We start from the raw sequence: 19,228 nt of genomic DNA, 5'->3' as shown, positions 1-19,228 counted from the left end.
TCAAGTTAATCCCACTGAAATGCCTAGCTTCTCCTTTTAATTTCATTGGGGTTACTCTGAGTAATTTTCCTCATATCAGCCGTTATCACCTTAAGCTGTTGAGATTCAGTGACTGGCTGCCACTTGAAATCTCCCCCTTTCATGAGTTCCCAAACTCTCTATTCTGTTGCCTGAGGTCCTGTTTCCATGTTCTGTTGTATGCTTGTTCCATTTCCAGACTTAAATTACTGGCTGTCATCCGGCTGTCACTTCAAATGCCTTCCTCTGAATTTGAGGCTGAGTGTGATGAGTGAACTTCCATTTGCCTTTGTATGTTATCACATGTGGCTTGGGTTGCTCTCTGTTGGGGAGCTGGACACTATTATGAGGTATGCTTTTGAGCATTCTGCTTTGCTGGGTGGGCACAGTGCCTGTATCTAGGATGTCATAAAAGCTTCTCCCTCCTCAGAGGTGCACCTAGGTAATTTTGGAGTCTGGACCTAAAGGCCTTTGGAGGCCCTTCCCCCCAGCCCGCAAATTAAGTACCACCCCCTCCACATGACACATGACACACGCACTATTTTTAACATGTGAGTTCTTGAGGGCACAAACAGCAAATTAATGCACAAGAATGTAAGACTACAAAACAGGTATATTTATGCAAATATGAATTATCAGAAACATTTCAACATGCAGCTTAACATATTCCCATCCCACATATTTCTTTCCCCACCGCCACCCCTCTCTCTAAAGCAGAGGTAATGTTGGCTGCCCAGTGCAGCACAGTCCAGTGGCACAGCGACCACATCACCCCAGACTAAAGAGGATTTGGGGGGCCCCAGGGAATGTGGAGGCCCTGGACTTCGGCCTGGAAGTCCAGGGATAAGAGCGCCTCTGCCGCTCCCCTCTTCTCCCCCTTGAACACTCATGTTATGTGACCAAGTAGAGGTGGGTGACTAAACAAGAATATGGGAGGTGTACACAACAATATGGGAGGGGATTCCCTACAAGGGCACTGCATGCTGAGTGCCTGTGCAAGAGCAATGAGAAAGGCAGGGAGGAGAAGAGGGAAAATGGGGCTCTGTTAGGTCTGACAGAGATCCTTCTATGTGCAGGCACTGCACCCATGTGGGTCGGTATCCATACCTTTGAGTTGTGAGTGTTGGCTGTTAGATGTAAAAATGTCCAGATGGTTCTAGTCACCAGTGGCTCCAGGACTACATGTGTATTACAGCTTAGCTTGTCTTTCCTAGTGGGCTTAAAAGGAGCTTCAGGGTGGTTTAGATTAGGAAAGGGGCACTATGAAAAAGGATTAAACCCTCCCCCAGCATCCCTTAAAACATGAACTCCCGCAACTGTTATAAAGGGTCTGGGTGTTGTTGTTATTTTAAAGTCAAGAGATCTAGGAATGGATCATTCATGTTTCAGCCCTGAAAGTGGGCAACCTTTCAAAATACCAGTTTCACCTGGAGTTATACATGACAATGGGGAAATATACCACTATTAGCATTTTCACATTGGATAGATACATTTTAATGAATTTGACAATTGCATGGTGTATATGAAAGGGACAAAACTGATACAGAACATTTGCTTCATTTAGACCTAAATTCATAAAGTAATAAAGCTTTGTGCCAGTGTTAAAATTCAATTAAATCAAATTATAAGGCTTCTTAATAGAAAATGAGCTGCCTATTAAATTTTGTGATCTCGAGAACAGTCTGAACCTTTCCATTCCTAATTACGACTGTTAGAACCTTTGAGCTAAATTTCATTTGGGGGCAAAGGACATTTTACATGCAATGACCCCAGAGTGCTGCCCCTTTCAAAAGGCACTTGTTTAGATTGTCGCCAATGGGATCACCATCACTTCAAAATATGGATTTTGATTTTTCAAGTGTTAATTGGATATAATTTTGTGGGGAATAAGAAACCAAACATCTGTACTTCACTGGATATATTTCTTCTGGTTATAAAACATATTTGAGACATATAGAGAGGAAATGTATCAAGAGGAGATGCAACTGCTGGCCAACCTAATCATGATTTTAAACACACCTTTGAATGCTCCTCCCCCTTTTAAAACCCCAAGCAGCTGTGTGACCTTCAGATCCAGATCAGGACTGCAATGTGCAGGTGAGGGAGATAAGGTGTTTCTTTTCCCATGTTGCTTTTCTACTGAAAATCACTCTCCCCAATGGCGGAGCCAGGAAATGGAGGTTCTGCCCCATCCCCAGTGGTCCCGACATGCATGTGCTGTACACGCCAGTGACACCCCTTACATAGGAACATAGGAAGCTGCCATATACTGATTCAGACCATTGGTCTATCTAGCTCAGTATTGTCTTTCCAGACTGGCAGTGGCTTCTCCAAGGCTGCAGGCAGGAATCTCTCTCAGCCCTATCTTGGAGAAGTCAGGGAGGGAACTTGGAACCTTCTGGTCTTCCTAGAGCGGCTCCATCCCCTGAGGGGAATATCTTGCAGTGCTCACACATGATGTCTCCCATTCACATGCTACCAGGGAGGACCGTGTTTAGCTAAGGGGACAAGTCATGCTTGCTACCACAAGACCAGCTCTCCTCTCCTTGCGTGTGACATTGCATGCACATTGGCATGGCCCAATTCAGTAGATTCCAGAAGATACTAATGTACAATATTTAAAGCAAAATGTACAATATTTAAAGCAGTGATCCACCATATGTAGGAATATATATGAAATTGTGGCCATAACATAAGCAGAGAGGCTTCTAAGACTATGTTGTCTCTCTGTTTTGGTCCCTGCTTCATCCATCACTCTCTGCTGCTTGCAGGGGCGTAACGATAGGGGGGGCAGGCAGGGCACGTGCCTTGGGCGCCACCTTGTTTGATCACATGGGGGGCGCCAAAAATTACCCCTGCCGAGCCCCTACCTTTCTGGGGGGAAAATTTTTTTGTTCAAAATTTTTTGTGTGTGCACAGCAGGCAGTGTGGGACGCATTGAGCAGTCCCCCTCCCCGGGTCCCGGCCGGCGCCTCCCCCATTGTTCCTGGGCGCCGCGGTGCGGCGCAGGCACCTAAATTTGCCTGCCTCCCTGCTTGCTGCTTAGGCGAATCAGCGTTGTCAACGGACCGTCATTCACATCATATAATATCACTCCGCTCAGTCCCCGCCCCTGGCGAGGAGGACACGCCACGCATGCGTGTCTGCCGCCTGCAATCGCACGCGGCGACCACGAGGCAGGGTGTGGGAGTCAGACCAGAGTGTTTTGTGCAGCACTACAGGAGCGGAGGAAGGATTTGACGGCCTGCCTGCCCCTCATCATCATCACAAGCAAGTATGCAATAAAGCAAGCCAAGGACAAGGAGGTGTGTGTGTGTGTGTTGATCTTTGTAATTTACTGTGTGCTCCTTGTGGAGAAGGGGGCTGAGACAAGCCAGCCGTGCCGCAGATGGCGGCGAGCGGCCCAATTTCAGTGAAAAGTGCAGGACTTGCACGAGGAAGGGGCGCTGAGCCCAGCAGCATCGCTTGCTACTGGCATGCCTTCCTTCTCTGGGTGAGGAGCGGGGCGCAATCACCTTCCGTTTGAGGACCATCGCAGCTCACCTACTGTCCCGCTTCCTATTTTAACCCACGATCCTTCTGTTTCTCTCTTCCACTGGAGCAGGGTCTGTTTCGGGGACTCTGTTCCGCCCCGCGCCCCCGGTCCTATGGAGGTGCCCCACTTTCCTTTCAGCTCCTCTCTCATGCAAGCTTGAATCCTTTCACCAGTTAAAAGGGCCAAAGAAACAACTTTGGATGGGGCTGCTCAGCTTGGAAAATGGGGAGAGCTGAGGTAAAAAGCCAAACCCGCGCGAGCCGTGTGTGCGAGCGGCTGCAAAAGCCCCTTTCTCTCCCTCTCCCCATCCTCCCTTTGTGCAGCTCTGTCTGCTGTGTTGCTTTCTTAATGGTTCCCAGCCCTGAGAGTTCCTCTTCCTGTGCCTCTTTGCTAGAGGAGCCTTATGGCTTTGCCTCTTGTCAGTTGTTTTTCTTTTTAACATTTTCCCTTTTTTAACGCGGCTATAAAGCACTTGCTTGTGACAGACCAGTGATTAAAACGCCACCAACACCACCACAGGAGGGGAGCGAGTGGGGATGGCGGCTGGAGAGCGGACGACGTTTACACAATGTGTGGTTCCTTCCTTTCCTTCCTCCCTTTTCTGGGATGGTGCCTCTGCCTCTCCCTCCCCCGTGTAGCACACTGCTGCACAGGCTCGCGCTGTTGAGAACAAGATGCCACCCCCCCCCTGCCTCTTCCCCGTGGTGGATGTGGAATGAGGGGGAAATGCCTTTTCTGAAAGCTGCTTTGTAATTACTTTGTTCTCATGGAATGGGAAAGTGTCTTTGCAAAAAGAGTGAGACAGAACTCAGGTTTGCACTGGTCAAGAAATGGTTAATAGAGTTTGCAAGTGTTGAATGGAAAATTCCTTGCTGAGTTACTTATCTGCCAAGGACAGACAGGGTGGGGGAAGAGGGTATGGGTGTTGCAAACTTCATTAGCATAGGCATCGAATGATCGGCTTATTCCAAACTGCCCTGCTTCTTAGAATGTGAAAGAATCTTCTCTTAATTTGCTTATCTGTCTGCTGAAGAACCGAAACTTAGGGCAAAGTCCAGCCTCAAGGCAAACACATGTGTAAATGTAATGAATTAATTGGTCCCTCGGGCTGAATGGGGGACGCCCAGCTGTGTAACAATGCCAAGGTATAAAACCCCAAGGCACTGGGTATTTGGCGCGTCTTTCCTGGTAGGCCACGAGGCACAGGAAAGAGCCACCAGCGCTGGTTTTGGTTCAATAAATGGTGACTATTGCTTCCTTCAATCATCCTTGTCTGTCTGGTTTGTGGTAACTGGGGTCTCCCAGGTAACAGTGGAGGCACTTCAAGAGAAGGCCCCGGGCTCGAGCCAGCCCTATGCTGATCTTTATCCTCGGCTGTGAACTGCCTCCCAAGACAGCTTTTGTGCGCCAGGTTGGCCTTCCTCCTCTTGCAGGCGACTCGCCGCCGCTGCAGTTTTTAATATGGAAGCGCCTCTCTGCATAGCAGGGAAACAAAACAAAGCAAAGCCCAGCCGCATGTGTACAAAGCCAGCGGGCAAAAGACCCAGTTCTGGGGTGGGGAGGATCTCCTGTCAGTTTCGATCAAGAACGGTCCAGCCCTCGACAGTCCGCTCTTGTCCTCGATTGAAATTGTGACTTGTGGTAGAATGAGGCTTCGTTTTTCTTACCTAGCAAATGACCCGATCCCCAACTTGATGGAGTTATGGCAAGCGGAGGAAGGCGGGGGTGGGGGCAGGGATGGGGCTAGTATATTGAGCAGGCATCTTAAAGGGAAAAACCATCCTGCCCTTAACTGTCTGTAGTGGGTGCTGATGTGGGTACCTTTAACCCCAGTCTGTGGACTCATGGCAGTCTTGTTTTCTATTCCGTGTTATGCAGGTTCTAGATTCAGGGATGGTGGTGGTGGTTGGTGTAAGGAAGCAGCGTTTCTGTGTCATTTTGGCAGTAGAACCATTTGGGATTAATTAAGCCTCTTAAAGAGAAACCATGCAACTATCAAATCGCTTGTGATTCGACTGGGGAGGATGAATTAAAGTCTAGTAACACCTGATTTTTGCAAGAGGGATGCAACAAACATACTCCAGTATTGCTTCTTCAGGGATATCTCCCTGCACTGCAATCCTATGAATACCTTAGAACAAATCTCATTGAATTTGGTAATGTGAACATAACATAAAATCAGTCTTGTAGTTAAAGGTGTCTCTGCCACTTTAAAGGTGTCTCTTTGCTCAGGGTGTTTCAGCAGGGTGTTTTAACTCATGTTAGTTTTTTTGATTGATATTAATCTTGAGGTTTTCTGTAAATGCTCCTAGTAAAGTGATTGAATATAGCCACTTAAAACTGAATTTTCTGGAATCTGTATGCTGATGCACATGCATATACACCAAGCCGGTTAATCATCTATCTTAATATTTTCTTTAAAGGATTTATAATACCACCACCGAAAAATATTTTTCTTAATTAACACATTGAGTGGAATCTTTTAAAATTAAGTGGAATTTTTTAAAATGCTTAAAAAAAATTAAACTAGGGGGTAATGGACATGTCTTCAAATGCTTTTGATAGCAGTTGGGAAGCGACGCCGGGCCAGACGGCAGGCCTTGGCGTTGCTCTGTTCTCTGTCCATCCACCGCCACCCACCGCCTCCGCGGTCCAGTGGCTGAAGGATAGGGGGGCTATGACCTTGGTGCTCACCCCCCACCAGCCATCCCAGGGCACATGACTCCGTCCGGGGCCGGGCCACCGGCTGGGGTGCAGGTAGCGGTGACGAGCTGGCAAGGTTGGCGGGGGGCGCAATGTCAGTACTTGCCCTAGGCGCCGTTTTCCCTAGTTACGCCTCTGGCTGCTTGTTCATGTCACTGCTTCTCCAAGTCCTCCCCTGCTACCCAGTTGTGCTTCCAGATAGAAACTCTGCTGGCTGCCACTCACATCTGTATGCCCACACATTCATTCTTGACCCTGTGCTTCTAAGTCTCGTAAACATGGAAGCCGTTTCCTTCCTTCCTTAGTCCTGGGAAGAGGCTGGTTGGTGTGATAGTTCGTGTTGGACTAGGCCTGGAAAGACTAAGGTTCAAATCCCCATTCAGCCATGAAACTCAAGGGATGACTCTGAGCCAGTCATTTATCTCTCAGCCTAACCTACCTCACAGGGTTGTTATGACCATGTACACCACACAAACATAACCATGTACACCACTCTGGGCTCACTGGAGAAAGAACAAGATGTAAATGTAAAAATAAATAAATTTTGCTGGTGTCATACAGGCACTGATGCCTCTCCCTAAAACAGAGAGAAGCTGTGCTGTTTCTTTATACTGTTCCTATACGGAAGTTGTTTTGTTTTTTTAAAAATCGTTTTTTATATTCCGCTCATCCTCCAAGGAGCCCAGAGCAGTGTACTACATACTTAAGTTTCTCCTCACAACAACCCTGTGAAGTAGGTTAGGCTGAGAAAGAAGTGACTGGCCCAGAGTCACCCAGCTAGTTTCATGGCTGAATGGGGATTTGAACTCAGGTCTCCCTGGTCCTAGTCCAGCACTCTAACCACTACACCATGCTGGCAAATGACATGTGTGGGGTGTCTTTCAATGAAAGGTTCTTATTCAGACGATCTCCTTCCTACCCCAGTCAGCAAAACAGTTCAAGAGATGGTGAACAGACAGACTTGCAGAGGTATGGTCATTATTATAGAAGATTCAAGGAAGCCATGTCCTCTTATTTTCCTTTTTAAAATATACCTTCTAAAAATGATTGGGGGGGGGATAGAAGAATTCTATTTTCCAGTTTTATTTTGCAAAATATCTTGTAAGGAATAAAACTTACATTCTCTCCCCCCGCCCCGCTCCTCCCGCCCACAGTGTATTCTTGTTATGGTACTTAGCTTAGCTACCAGCCTTCAAAGTTTGACCTTTTCTGAGCTCCCAGTGTGTGGCTATTCCTTTGCTTCTGCAAGTGCTATTCTTTGTAACAGGCCAGGAGTTTCTTTGTACAAGTCCATCTGCCCCGTGCTGAGTTCTGTTCCATCAGGAGGCTTGTTGAAATCTTTATGCCTTCCCATAGATCTCTCCAGCTAATTATTTTAGCTTAAATGTTTATCTTTCTGCCTCTTGCCTTTTGTGCATTTCTCTTTTCTTTTCTGCCTTTCCCTCTAAACATGTTGAAAAGTCAGTTCATACTGCGTCGCTGTAGTAGGTCTGTGATTGCGGCAAAGATTCAATATGGATACAGAACACCATCTTAGCCCTCTCTCACTGACCCCTACAGAACCCAAAATTACAGCTTTTATCTTTCCCTCAGGCTGTTGGCACAGTTGCTTTTCTCCCTCTCTCCAGTACTTTTTGCTCAGACTTCATATCCAAAGGGAAACTTGACTAATAAGTAGGTGCTTGGATGAATCAGCCTCCCGTGAATAAAATGTACAAGGTGAGTGAGAGAGAGAGAGAGAGAGAGAGAGAGAGAGAGAGAGAACTGAAAATGTTGTTCTGAGCACTTGGCGATAATTTTGTCAAGGTGAATATTACAGAAATAGTTTTTAAAAATCAGGTAGAAGTTGTGGTAGCATTCAATGAGAGGTATTGATTTTTAATCCTTGCTTCACTTCATAAATAGGAGAAGGCAAAGAATAGTAAAACAGATCTCTTCTGGGGATGTGAGTAGAAAATTACATGGTATTTAAACATACATTCATAAGGAATGGATCAGAGTGTAATCTGCTTTTCCTAAGTTCTCATTTGATTTGCATCACATTTCAATTCAGTTCTTGGGATGGTATTTTCTGATTAAAAATTTTTATGGGGCGCATCATTTGTCACCTGGGTTATGTGCAGAGACATTTTCTTGAATTATTATCATTATTACTTTTATTATTTTTACTCTGAAATCCAAAGGTGTTCTGAATGTTACTTTTTAAAATCATAAATGGCTCTTTTGGAAAGCTACAAAAAGTAACTTCAATGTAATTTTAGACATTTCTGTCAGAATAGGTGTGCACACCCAAAAACCTAAGGCCAGTTCACATATGTCATTTAATCACTCATAAATGAATGTACCAATTGATTCAATTGAAAACTAATGTGTCTAAGGTGATATGAAGGTCCTATATGTAGGTGTTGTTGTTGTTGTTTATTTCTATGGCTCAAGGCCAGTTCAGATGAACGCTATCCCCAACACGTAATCAGAGCAGGGACTTGCCAAGAACTCCCCCTCACTATGTCACTGCAGGATGTCCTGCACACTTTCCAGGAAGTGGAAAGGAGAGATAAATAAAAGGAGGGGCTTCCTGTGAGGGTAACACTTTCTGGATGCATTCGCATGTAACACAGAACCACAGTTGAATAGGTCTGAGGTGCCGTGGACTTTACATCCGAATGTGGGAACCACAGTCAGGCATGTGATGAAACCAAGGGTTCAGGATTGGGACTCCAATCTGAACCCTTGGGTTGAATTAAGGTTTTTTGCCTCAACCCAAGGTTCCAAGTAGCCTGCGGTACATTCGAATTTGGAACCACAGGCTGCTGGCCCTATAACTGGAGTTGAAGGAGGACACGCCTCCCTCAACTCTGGCCTGATTGGCTATGTGGACTGTCCTTCTGTCAAGAAGAAAACCCACACTGCCAGCTCCCTCACTTCTCTGAAGTCTCACTGACTGCAGAGAGCCAGTTCTCCTGAATGTCTAAATTCAGATTGAAGAGTGGGGGAAGGGGGGCACAGAATCACTGGTCCAATGGACCCATGGTTCCATGTTATATGTGAATGCAGTTTCTGCTTCTGTTCTAAAAGATATGCTGTTTTTTATTACACACACACACACACACACACACACACACACACACACACACACTGAACTGTACATTATATTCCAGATTATATACCTGGCAGCTCCCCTAGTGATTGTCTACAGGAGTGTGTGGAACTGCTGGCAGGTGGGAGCTATGTTTGTGAACTGGCAAGTCAACATGGTGCTATACAACTATGGCCAAAATTTGCACAAGCACAGCAACCTGCAAAGGGGACCCCACTACCATGTAAATCACAATGGCTTCATGTATAAACCCCATGTGGGTTTATAGCTTAAATGTTTAAATGTTTGTCTGGTTCAAACAGAGCATTCTAACTGTGAACCTGGCAGTGGACCTGACCCACTTGGTGACTATTGTATGGTGGCCACAGCATGTATGAACTGGCCCTAAGACTGTAACTTAGGTATATTTACAAGTCCCATTGAAGTTAGACTTCTAATGGAAAATGCTTACAATTGGGATGTAACAAATTGATTACTGGTGTATATCTTTTTCAGTCTAGGGTATAATCTAAAATTTAAACATTTTGAAGTCCCAGTGAAAGAGTTAAAACGTTGATTAAATCACTCCCACTGGAATCAATGAATGCTTATCTTTTGCTGGATCATTTACCTAGCATGTATTTTCATGAGGCTATTCCCACGAGCAGCAAAAATCGGGCTAGGAAAGCCTAGCCTGATTTTTGCTGCTTGTGTCAACTGCTGGGCTCGCAGGCGAACCCAGTGGCTTACAAACAGCTAGCCCACTTTGGTAGCCCGCCCCTTAAACCTAGTTTGCGGAGCGAGCGCTCTGCAAACCCGGTTTCTAAAATTGTGAGTAGCCAAGGCATGGCTCTGCAGCATGGCTACTCACGAGTAGACCCCCTACTGGGAGGCTAAAAAGCAGCCTCCTGGCTCGGGGGTCTCTCCAGCATGCCCTGCACACTCGCGCAGGGCATGCTGTAGCTTCTGGGGGCTGCACAGCCCCCAAACTCCCCAGCCCGACCAGCTCCATGACGGAGCTGGCAGTCGTGTGGGTGGCCACTGCGGCCGCCCAGAGCAAACTGTCTGCTTGTCTGCGGGGAGAGCGGGCTAAGCCTGCTCTCCCCACAAAGCCCCTAGAGGCTCTTCACACAAATCGTGTGAAGAGCCTCCATGTCATGCTATAAACTTGGTAATGCCATTGTTATTGAATCCCAAATGTTCAGACTTTGATTTCTTGACTGGATAGAAGTTAATGGACCAATGAAAAGAAACATACTATGATAAGCCCATGTTAAACTCTCTCCCTCTGAAATCCACAGTCAAATTGCCATGCTGAGTGTTTTCCTGTCAACACTGGCTATCCCAGTAATGTGAAACCTCCATTTTCAGAGACAAATACTTCTGTATACTAGTTGTTGCAGGTATGGAAGAGCAGGGGTAGTAGCTGTTGACATCATGCATTGCTTGTGGACTTCCAAGAGGCATCTGGTTGGCCACTGTGCAAAACAGAATGCTGGACTTGTTGGGCCTTTAGTCTGATCCAAGGCATGCCTTATGGTCACCCGCAATGTAATTAACTGCCACTGGCAGTGTAAGGAAACACACAGACTGACAGCATCAGGGGATGTTCAGGGGGTTCGCGAGTGTCACATTGTTAAACATTTTGTTTTTTAAATTTTATTCTCCTCGTGGGAGTTCCTAGATGTCGGGGGGGGGTGTCCATGGAGGTTCCACCCCCCGCCAGCCTTCCTCATGCCCCCATTCGTGCACTCTTTGAACAGTTTTCGGCCTTCACCCGGTGGCCATTATGGAGGCTGTGCGCCTGCGTACATGGCTGGGATAGCCGGGATAGACTAAAACACTCTCAAGTAATTCAGGAGGCTTTATTATAAAAAGTTGCTCATCAGGATACAATTCAAACAGGTCATCCAAATTAAACACGTTTCCAATTCAAGGTGTAGTGCAATGTGCCTAGCTATCGTATGTTTGTGTAATCAATAATTACAGCTGTCTAACAAATCCTAATAAAACTTTTAGAGAGAAACCAAGAGAGAAGGAAGAAGGGAGGGCTTAGGAAAGGGATGGCAGTGATTAGTTGGGAGGAGGGACGGGGGAGCAGGCTGAGCTGTTCGTTGAATTGGCATCTCACCAGGTTCACGGAGAAGGCTTCAAAGGACTTGTTCGTTGCTGGGGCTTGGGAGCGATGCAGGCTTTAAGCCGTCAAGCAGGCTGGTAGTAGATTGTTCAGAGCAAGGCAGAAAGAGGGAGCACCATGGCTGGCTAATCTTGACTTCTCACTGCACAGCAGAGGTCACTGACGGTCGCTGTACATGGAAAGAATTCCTGCTCTAGCCCCATAGCTTGAACAGCAAACTCTGGGATCGCTCTTGAGCAAAGATCTGCTGGTTAGGCAAAGCTTGTTGATTTGCCACGTCCAGAGACCCCTTCTTACAGTAGTTCCATCATTTGATCTCCATAGAGTCTATTAAAAATATTATCATCCTTCCTGGATCACAAAAGGTGTAAATTGCTGTTACCCTCTCGATGCTGTCTTTTAATTATTGACATTAGTTCAGATATTAAGTCAATCCAGGTTGATCAGGATCTGGGTCCCATTTCCTGTTGACATTCAGGGCAGGATATTGGGCAGGATATTGTTCTATTGACATTCCCAAAGCAAATCTGCATCTCAGCTTGCAAATGGGCATCTTTTTTTGTCCCCAGATTTTCTGGCACCTCTCCCCCAAGAGTGTTAAAAATGGTGTTAGGAAGGAAAAATCAAGGCTATAGGTGTGAGAAATCAGTTAAATCATTTTCTTTTGTGTTCATCTACCTAGGGTGGAATTCTAAAGACAGCAGTAGGGTATAAACAATGCTTCTAATTCTACATAGCAGATATTTCCTCAGAGAAAGATATGATTATCCCCTGGCAATTCAAGACAATTCACTGGATAGCAGAGCAATCACCCATGATTGGTGAAAGCTCCACAGTGATAGCATTTGGATATGTGTGAGACAGGAAAGCAATCCTGGCCATTGAGTCTCTTGTGAGAAACAATGCTAGATTACCCCTACCTTCAAAAAGCAATTACCATCTGTCCTAGAAGAATGTTGTGAGATCTGGGTGTCATGTCAGTTCATCTGTGTTTGGGCATTAATTGATTCCTTAATAAAATGGAATCAGACACAGGCCTGGATTCTACATAATTCTGGATTGGTAACTCTGGGTTTAATGTTGGAGTCAGGGTGAACACAACAATGCGGAAATCCTATTGGGGTTTGGGGGAAATATTAAAATTTGTTTACTCTTGCCCATTTCTTTTGTGGGCTGAGTGGTAGCTAGCACCTATTATGCCCTACCATGCAACCCACTTTGGTGTCCCTAGGAACTACCCATGGGATATTTTGATTTTTCCCATTGTTCTTATGGCTGGGATATTTTGGTTTTTCAAAATGGGATATTTTTCAAAAAATTTCAAAATGGGATATTTTGATTTTTCCCATTGTTCTTATGGCTGGAACAAGCTTCATTCAGATTGCATGCATACAAGTTTTGCATTGCAATTTACATTTTACAACCTTGCCTTGAAAAACACTACAGATTAGAAGCAGACAGTAAAAGGGAATCCGTCCCTCCCAACACAGAACACACATTTCAAACACGGTACAAAAATGGCCAAAAAAGAATCATTGACCCAGAATCCACTGCCAGCCACAGTGCCTGCACTGCAGTAACATCACTGGCACAAGTTGCTCTCTCACACACAATTATGACTCCTTATGTTCCTAGCATTGCAACAGCTGCCACAGTAGCACATACCCTTAGCAGCAAGCATAGCCATGAGCTCAATTACAGCAACTTGAGCCACATTTTGACTGAGTACACCTTGCAATGCAGATTGCAAAGCAGACCAGAGCAGTGAGTGAAGCACAAGTTAGACTCAAGGCCAGACATAGAGCTCATCACAGCAGTCACCAAGAAATATTACACACACACACACAAACACACACTTGCCACAGTCCATTTCTGGCCACAACACTATCTCACAAACAAGCCAAACCAAAACTCAAGGCAGGCAGGCAGGCACCCAAGTTCTGCCTTTGTCAATCTGAGATCCAGCAAACCAGATAGTTATAGCAGCAATAGCACAGTTTAGGTGCCGAGAAAGCCACAAAATCAAACCAACCTTCCTTCCATCCTGCCTGCCACGGAGAGATAGGAATACAGAGCACTCATGGCCTGGGCAGCTCAGCTCTGAGCTCAGCTGTCTGAAGACTCTGAACAGGATGGAAGGAACAGGAAGAAATGTGATCAGCACTCTAAGATATTCCCCCTAGGGGATGGGTCCACTCTGGGAAGAGCATCTGCATGCTTGTGTGCATGCATGCAGAAAGTTCCAGGTTCCCTCCCTGTCATCTCCAGATTTATTTATTTATTTATTTAGTTAGTTAGTTAGTTAGTTAGTTAGTTACATTTATATGTTGCCCTACTCTCATAGGACTCAGGGCGGCTTACAAGCAGTAACATACACAGCAACATAATTCCATTAAAAGATATCTTACATAACTTCATAAACTACAACCCCATACAATACCCTTTCCACAAGACATAATAACCATGGATTACAGGATCACTCTACGACCAGCTATCTCAGCGACTGTACACCCGGAGGTCTTACATGCCTTACAAAAGGCCAACAGATCATGGAGAGCTCTGATATTATCCAGGAGATCATTCCATAGAGTCGGGGCCATCACTGAGAAGGCTCTGGCTCTCATTGATTGCAGTTTAATATCCCTAGGGGCTGGGATCACGAAGGCATTACTTGTGGCTGATCTCAGGACCCGGCAAGGGACATATCGAACAAGGCGGTCTTGGAGGTATGGAGAGCCCATACCATGTAGGGCTTTAAATGTTAAGGTTAATACTTTAAACTTAACCCGGGACTCAACTGGCAACCAGTGCAACTGAACGAGCAAAGGTGTCACATGTGCTCGCCAAGGCGCCTTGGCAGCTGCATTCTGCACCAGTTGACCATATAGGGCTGAGGGAGAGAGGGCCAGTTCAGATGATACTTTTAACATGTGATTAGATTCCTCTACCCATGTACAAAAGATATAATGTAGGGGCAGTTACTATCATGTGATTAGATGATCATCTGAATAGCAATGTGGTGTTTCCCCCCCTTAACCATAGAGTTTGCATTTTAAACAGAACAGAGTTCAGGACTGGATCATTCAGTTATGCAGGCAGGACTTACTTTTGGTTAAAAAAAAAATTCTCCCTGCCTGAAGTGGAGAGTTGTGAGAGAGCTCTTTTAATCTCTGCCACACCAACTGACAAGGGGGAATAAGTGCTGCATACAAGACAAGTGTGCTGTTTACAAGTTTTGCTCACTTTCTGCTATAAAATAAATGTGGAAAACCGTGTTTGAGTTTAAAACATGATTTTTAAATTTTTTTACTGTGGCAAGAAAAAAAGGGGGCAGTTTTACCCATCAAACCTTATTTTCACTCCCCTACCTTCCAAAGGCCCTCTTACAGCATCTTCAGTCCCTCCCCCCACATTTCTCCCTGTCAGGGGTGTATCTAGGGTAGGGCAGGGAGGGCATGTGCCCCGGGCACCACTTGAAGAGGGTGCCATTTTTAAAAATTTAAAATTGTTTTAAAAAATGGCCACCGAAAACAAAATGGCCACTCTGCATGCTCAAATGCCCTTTGTGAGGCCCTAGGCCATGCCAGGCCTTGCAGAGGCCATTTGAGCATGCACGGCAGCCATTTTGTTTTCAGCAGCCATATATATATATATATATATATATATATATATATATATATATATATAGACCACCACACATGCTCAAATGGTCCCTGCAAAGCCCTAGAGGCCAGCGAGGGGAGGGGGAACCTTTGCAGACCCACCCCACAGCCTTTAGGAAGCCCCCAAAGGGGCTACAGATTTTTTAAAAATTTAATATGTCACTGTACACATATTCAGTTTGGCACTATGTACAGAGAATCAGGGCTTGTGAATAATGAGCTGAAGCTTATGAGCTAGGATTGTATTCATTTGCTCTTACTTTGCTTCTTGTGATAAATGAGTTAGATGTGATGTCTTAATACTATGGCTATTAATGGTGAGTTTGTCTTTGAATCAGTGTGAAATCCTTAGTATTAAGGCCCACTGGGAGTTTCTTGCTCTCTTTCTCTCATTTTAACTGTCTTTCTGAAAGACTAGAATATATTCCAAGCAGTGACAGAGTTTACTCTGCATATCCTTTAATTATTTTCAGAGTATCTGGGAAAAGTCAAATTCTCCATTGATTTTTAAAACTTATGTAATAGTGATGCTACAATGCATAGTAGAGAATTAGACATTAGTTTTCCAAGTACACCTCCACATAGTATTTGGGTATTTCATGCACCCCAGCATACTGAAATTTGGACTTTTCCAGCATTTTTTGTTCTGGCTACATCCACTGCTAAATAGTTTTTGAAATATTAAAAGATTAATGAGCTTGACTTGTATTTTTCAGCTGATATTATGGTAAAGTTATCTGAAATATGGGTGTCAGATGTTTGGATGGAGGCACAATTTCAGTGCTTGCCCTAGGTGCTGTTTTCCCTAGATACGCCTCTGCTCCCTGCTGGGATCTGACCAAATATTTTGTCCAAGAAGATCCCAGTCAGGTTGGGGGTGAAAGAGTGATAGAGAACTGAGAGCCTAAAGAGGTGGATATTTGGAAGAATGCTTGCAAATTGCAAGCCCTTTTACTAATACTAGCTGACCCTGGTGCAGAGCAGCTGCACCCCTAATTCTCCCTGTCTCTCCCCCTCCGCCGCCACAACCAATCTGGCTTCCTGCCCCATCTTCATTTTGTCTCCATCCCTTCAGCCAGTTTGTTCTCCCCCGCCCCATTGGGCCATAATTGGCAGCGGCACTCGGCAGGAGCAGCAGCTGGGCACTGTCTGGGCACTATCAGTGGCAGATCACACCACCAGTTTCTCTCCTCCCTCTTGCCTGCCCCCACCTTATTTCCCTCGCCCACTACTGCTGCTGCTGCTTTCTCTTGGCCAGCTACAGTAGCTGCTGCTTTCCAGCATTCTTCTTCCTCTCCCAGCACCTGCTCGCAAACTCTTGCAAGAGCTGCCATGCATGGGATTCGCCACAGGTATGCCTTAGAGAATTATATATAGAGATATATACCTGGGGTGCACCCTGAGATCTCCAAACATGCTCATTTAATTAGTGTACTTCAAGATGGTAGGCAGGTCAGCATGTCTCCATAGAAGACAAAGGAGCCAAAGCTCTTAGTTCAGCCTTGGAAAAGAATTGCATCTCAACAGCTGATCACTGTGCATGACTCTATCATTGAATGTACTTATATCTTTGAAAGGTATTGTGTTTGAAGCAGGAAATACAACAAAGGATGCCCGGGAACCATAGAGAGAGGGAATGATGGGCCTGCATCTGTGAAAGAACGGTACAATAGTATTCTAAAATTGTGATTGGAAGAAAACACTCTACCCACATTGGTCTGTTCATCTGAATCTGTTTTCCAAGTGGGTATAAAAAAACCCCAACAGATGTAGGGTTTTTTTTTTTTTTAAAGGATCATTTGAACTGGCCCTCTGGGTACTGTAGATATGACAACTCTTGATTTGATGATAACAAGCCAACCAAGCAGCAAGAAGATTGCAAGCCAATCAGAGGCCAGTGCCAGAAAACCAAAGGAAAGGAAAACCAGGCCTCCAAAATGGTGCTCAAAACATGTTTTGAACTGAAATGGGAGTCTTTTGTTCTGTGCTCAAAACAGGGCCCCTTATTTAAAAGGCATTTTGTTTCAGACTTGAAACACATGAAAAGGCCCTTTTCAATGTTGAAACTTTTTGTACATCCCTATTGTGTTGGGACATAATAATCTATCTTGGTAGTACTTGCCTTTTGAATTTCTGCATAGTGAATTCTGTCAGATCTGCTGCAAATCATTTGGTCTGGAAATGAATCTATAAGATAGGCATGAACTTCAGATGCAACCACTTAGTTTATCTTTGCATACATATTTAACATCTGTTACCACACTCTAGTTAACATTAATGGTAATGGTGGTAACTTTTATTTCTTTATGTGATCTCATTGATGAAATCTACCTTAATGATGTTTCAAATACACAGATAAGACATTACAGTGTGGAAGGAAAGTTCTTTGATGCTTTTTTCATTGTTATATATAAAACATTTTGTACTTTTCAGCTGTGATGCAGGCAACAGGTTCTTTTCAAAGGTTTTATCATTTCCTTTGTGTTCTTTGATGGAAACACAACAGTTTTCTCAGCCTTATCTGTGTGAGCAGAGGCCAGTGTGCAATCTATAACATTTGTAGTTATGGCTGTAAATAGACTATTCCAAAGCAGGATCTAGGGATCTAGCTTCAAGTAAGAATTCTTTCTCTATTCTGCCCTGTAAACTGGTGAAGGGACCTAGAACTACTTTTTATAAACATGCAGCACAATCATATGTATGTATACTCAGAAGTAAGTCCTATTGTGATCATGGCTCCTACTCCCAGGTAGGTGTGCAAACAATTAAAGCTATTTTACACTTTGCAGTGTAGGAAGGTAATTGGTATTTCATAGAGAACAGATGTTTTAAGACATTCATCTCTGTTTTTGGCCCCAAACATACAATAAACTGGCTTGTGTTTATCACAGAAAAGGATGTTTTTTTTGGTTTTTTGTTTTCGTTCTTTGGAGGAAACTTGATTCTGCTGTGCAAGATCAATTTTTATGTGGCAATTGCAACCAAATATTAATATGTCTGAATATCCAGACCTCTTCTTTCCTTCTCTCTGTAATAAATATAGAAGCAGATAAAAACAAAACAACTTTTGTTATAGGCCAGTCTATTTACATGAATATCTCTGTCTTCATTTGCAATGGCATCTAAAGTCTCAGTTTATTATCCTCTAGAATTTTCAAATTCTACTCATTTATCTGCCACTAACTGTTATCTCACTGATTCTGAGGGTGCATAAATACCACACCCTGTTTCTTGGTTTGTTTGTTTCTAAGTACTTTTATCCCTCTTTTCCACTGTAAAGAAGAGCATTCAAAACAAAATCCAATTGCACTGACCAACAACATACAATAAAAAATTATAAAATGCAGAATGACAGTTTAAAACATATCTTAGCCAGTAAAAGTGAAGAAATGTAATGTTTTTATGACATAAGTCTGTTGAGGCATTGAGTCTAAACCAATGCCCAGCAAGCAGGGAATGGAAGCATACTGGCTAGCCACACACCCCATATTGACGTGCTACCTGTCCAAAGCACCCTGAACACCCTCATGTTCAGTGCTTGCCTACAGATGTAGGTGCTGAAGGCTGGTGCGAGTTCCTCTCCATGACCAGAAGGTTTTCCCAATTATGTGGAGGAACTTTCCCCACATTTAGCACTTGCCTCTGCAAACAAGTGCTGAATGTCTATAAATTCGGGGGTGTGGGCCAGGGAAGCATTGGTATTGTAGCCATTGGCATTTGGGTGTGCTTCCACTCCCCTCACCCTGCGTTCAGATCAAAAGTAAGGATAATGTATGCAGGGCGCTACAGTCTAATCAGTTAAAAGACATCCCTAAAGCTCACAGGGATAAAATTGCTTTCACTCCATCAGTGCATGTCAGGCCATCCAGTTTTGGGGTGGTGATGGGGGTAGTTATATCCCTATTGCAACTAAGCTGCAAAATCAGCACTCTTTCACATAAAAATAAATGACACTAAAGGGGTGTATTACAGGGCACCACCAAGTGAGAAGTGAAGGCAAAATGCATCTCCTGTCCCTAACATCCACAATATCTGTCAAGATGGCCACATTTCTACTTCTTCAACTATGACCAAAATGTGTCAGCGAGAGGTGTAAC

The 19,228-nt window shown here is 44.5% G+C and overlaps 1 long non-coding RNA gene across 1 annotated transcript in view; it reads left to right on the top strand.

Moving 5' to 3' along the window:
* Window positions 1–3,194: 3,194 nt before the first annotated feature.
* Window positions 3,195–19,228, top strand: part of LOC128322078 (uncharacterized) — a 37,913-nt gene continuing 21,879 nt past the window's right edge. The window contains exon 1 of the long non-coding RNA XR_008305510.1: window positions 3,195–3,292. This is a non-coding gene — a long non-coding RNA (uncharacterized LOC128322078). The remainder of the gene's footprint in view (window positions 3,293–19,228) is intronic.

Source organism: Hemicordylus capensis, chromosome 4 (genome assembly GCF_027244095.1).
Source record: "Hemicordylus capensis ecotype Gifberg chromosome 4, rHemCap1.1.pri, whole genome shotgun sequence".
Taxonomy (NCBI): Eukaryota; Metazoa; Chordata; class Lepidosauria; order Squamata; family Cordylidae; genus Hemicordylus; species Hemicordylus capensis.
This window is presented reverse-complemented; position numbering and strand designations above follow the sequence as displayed.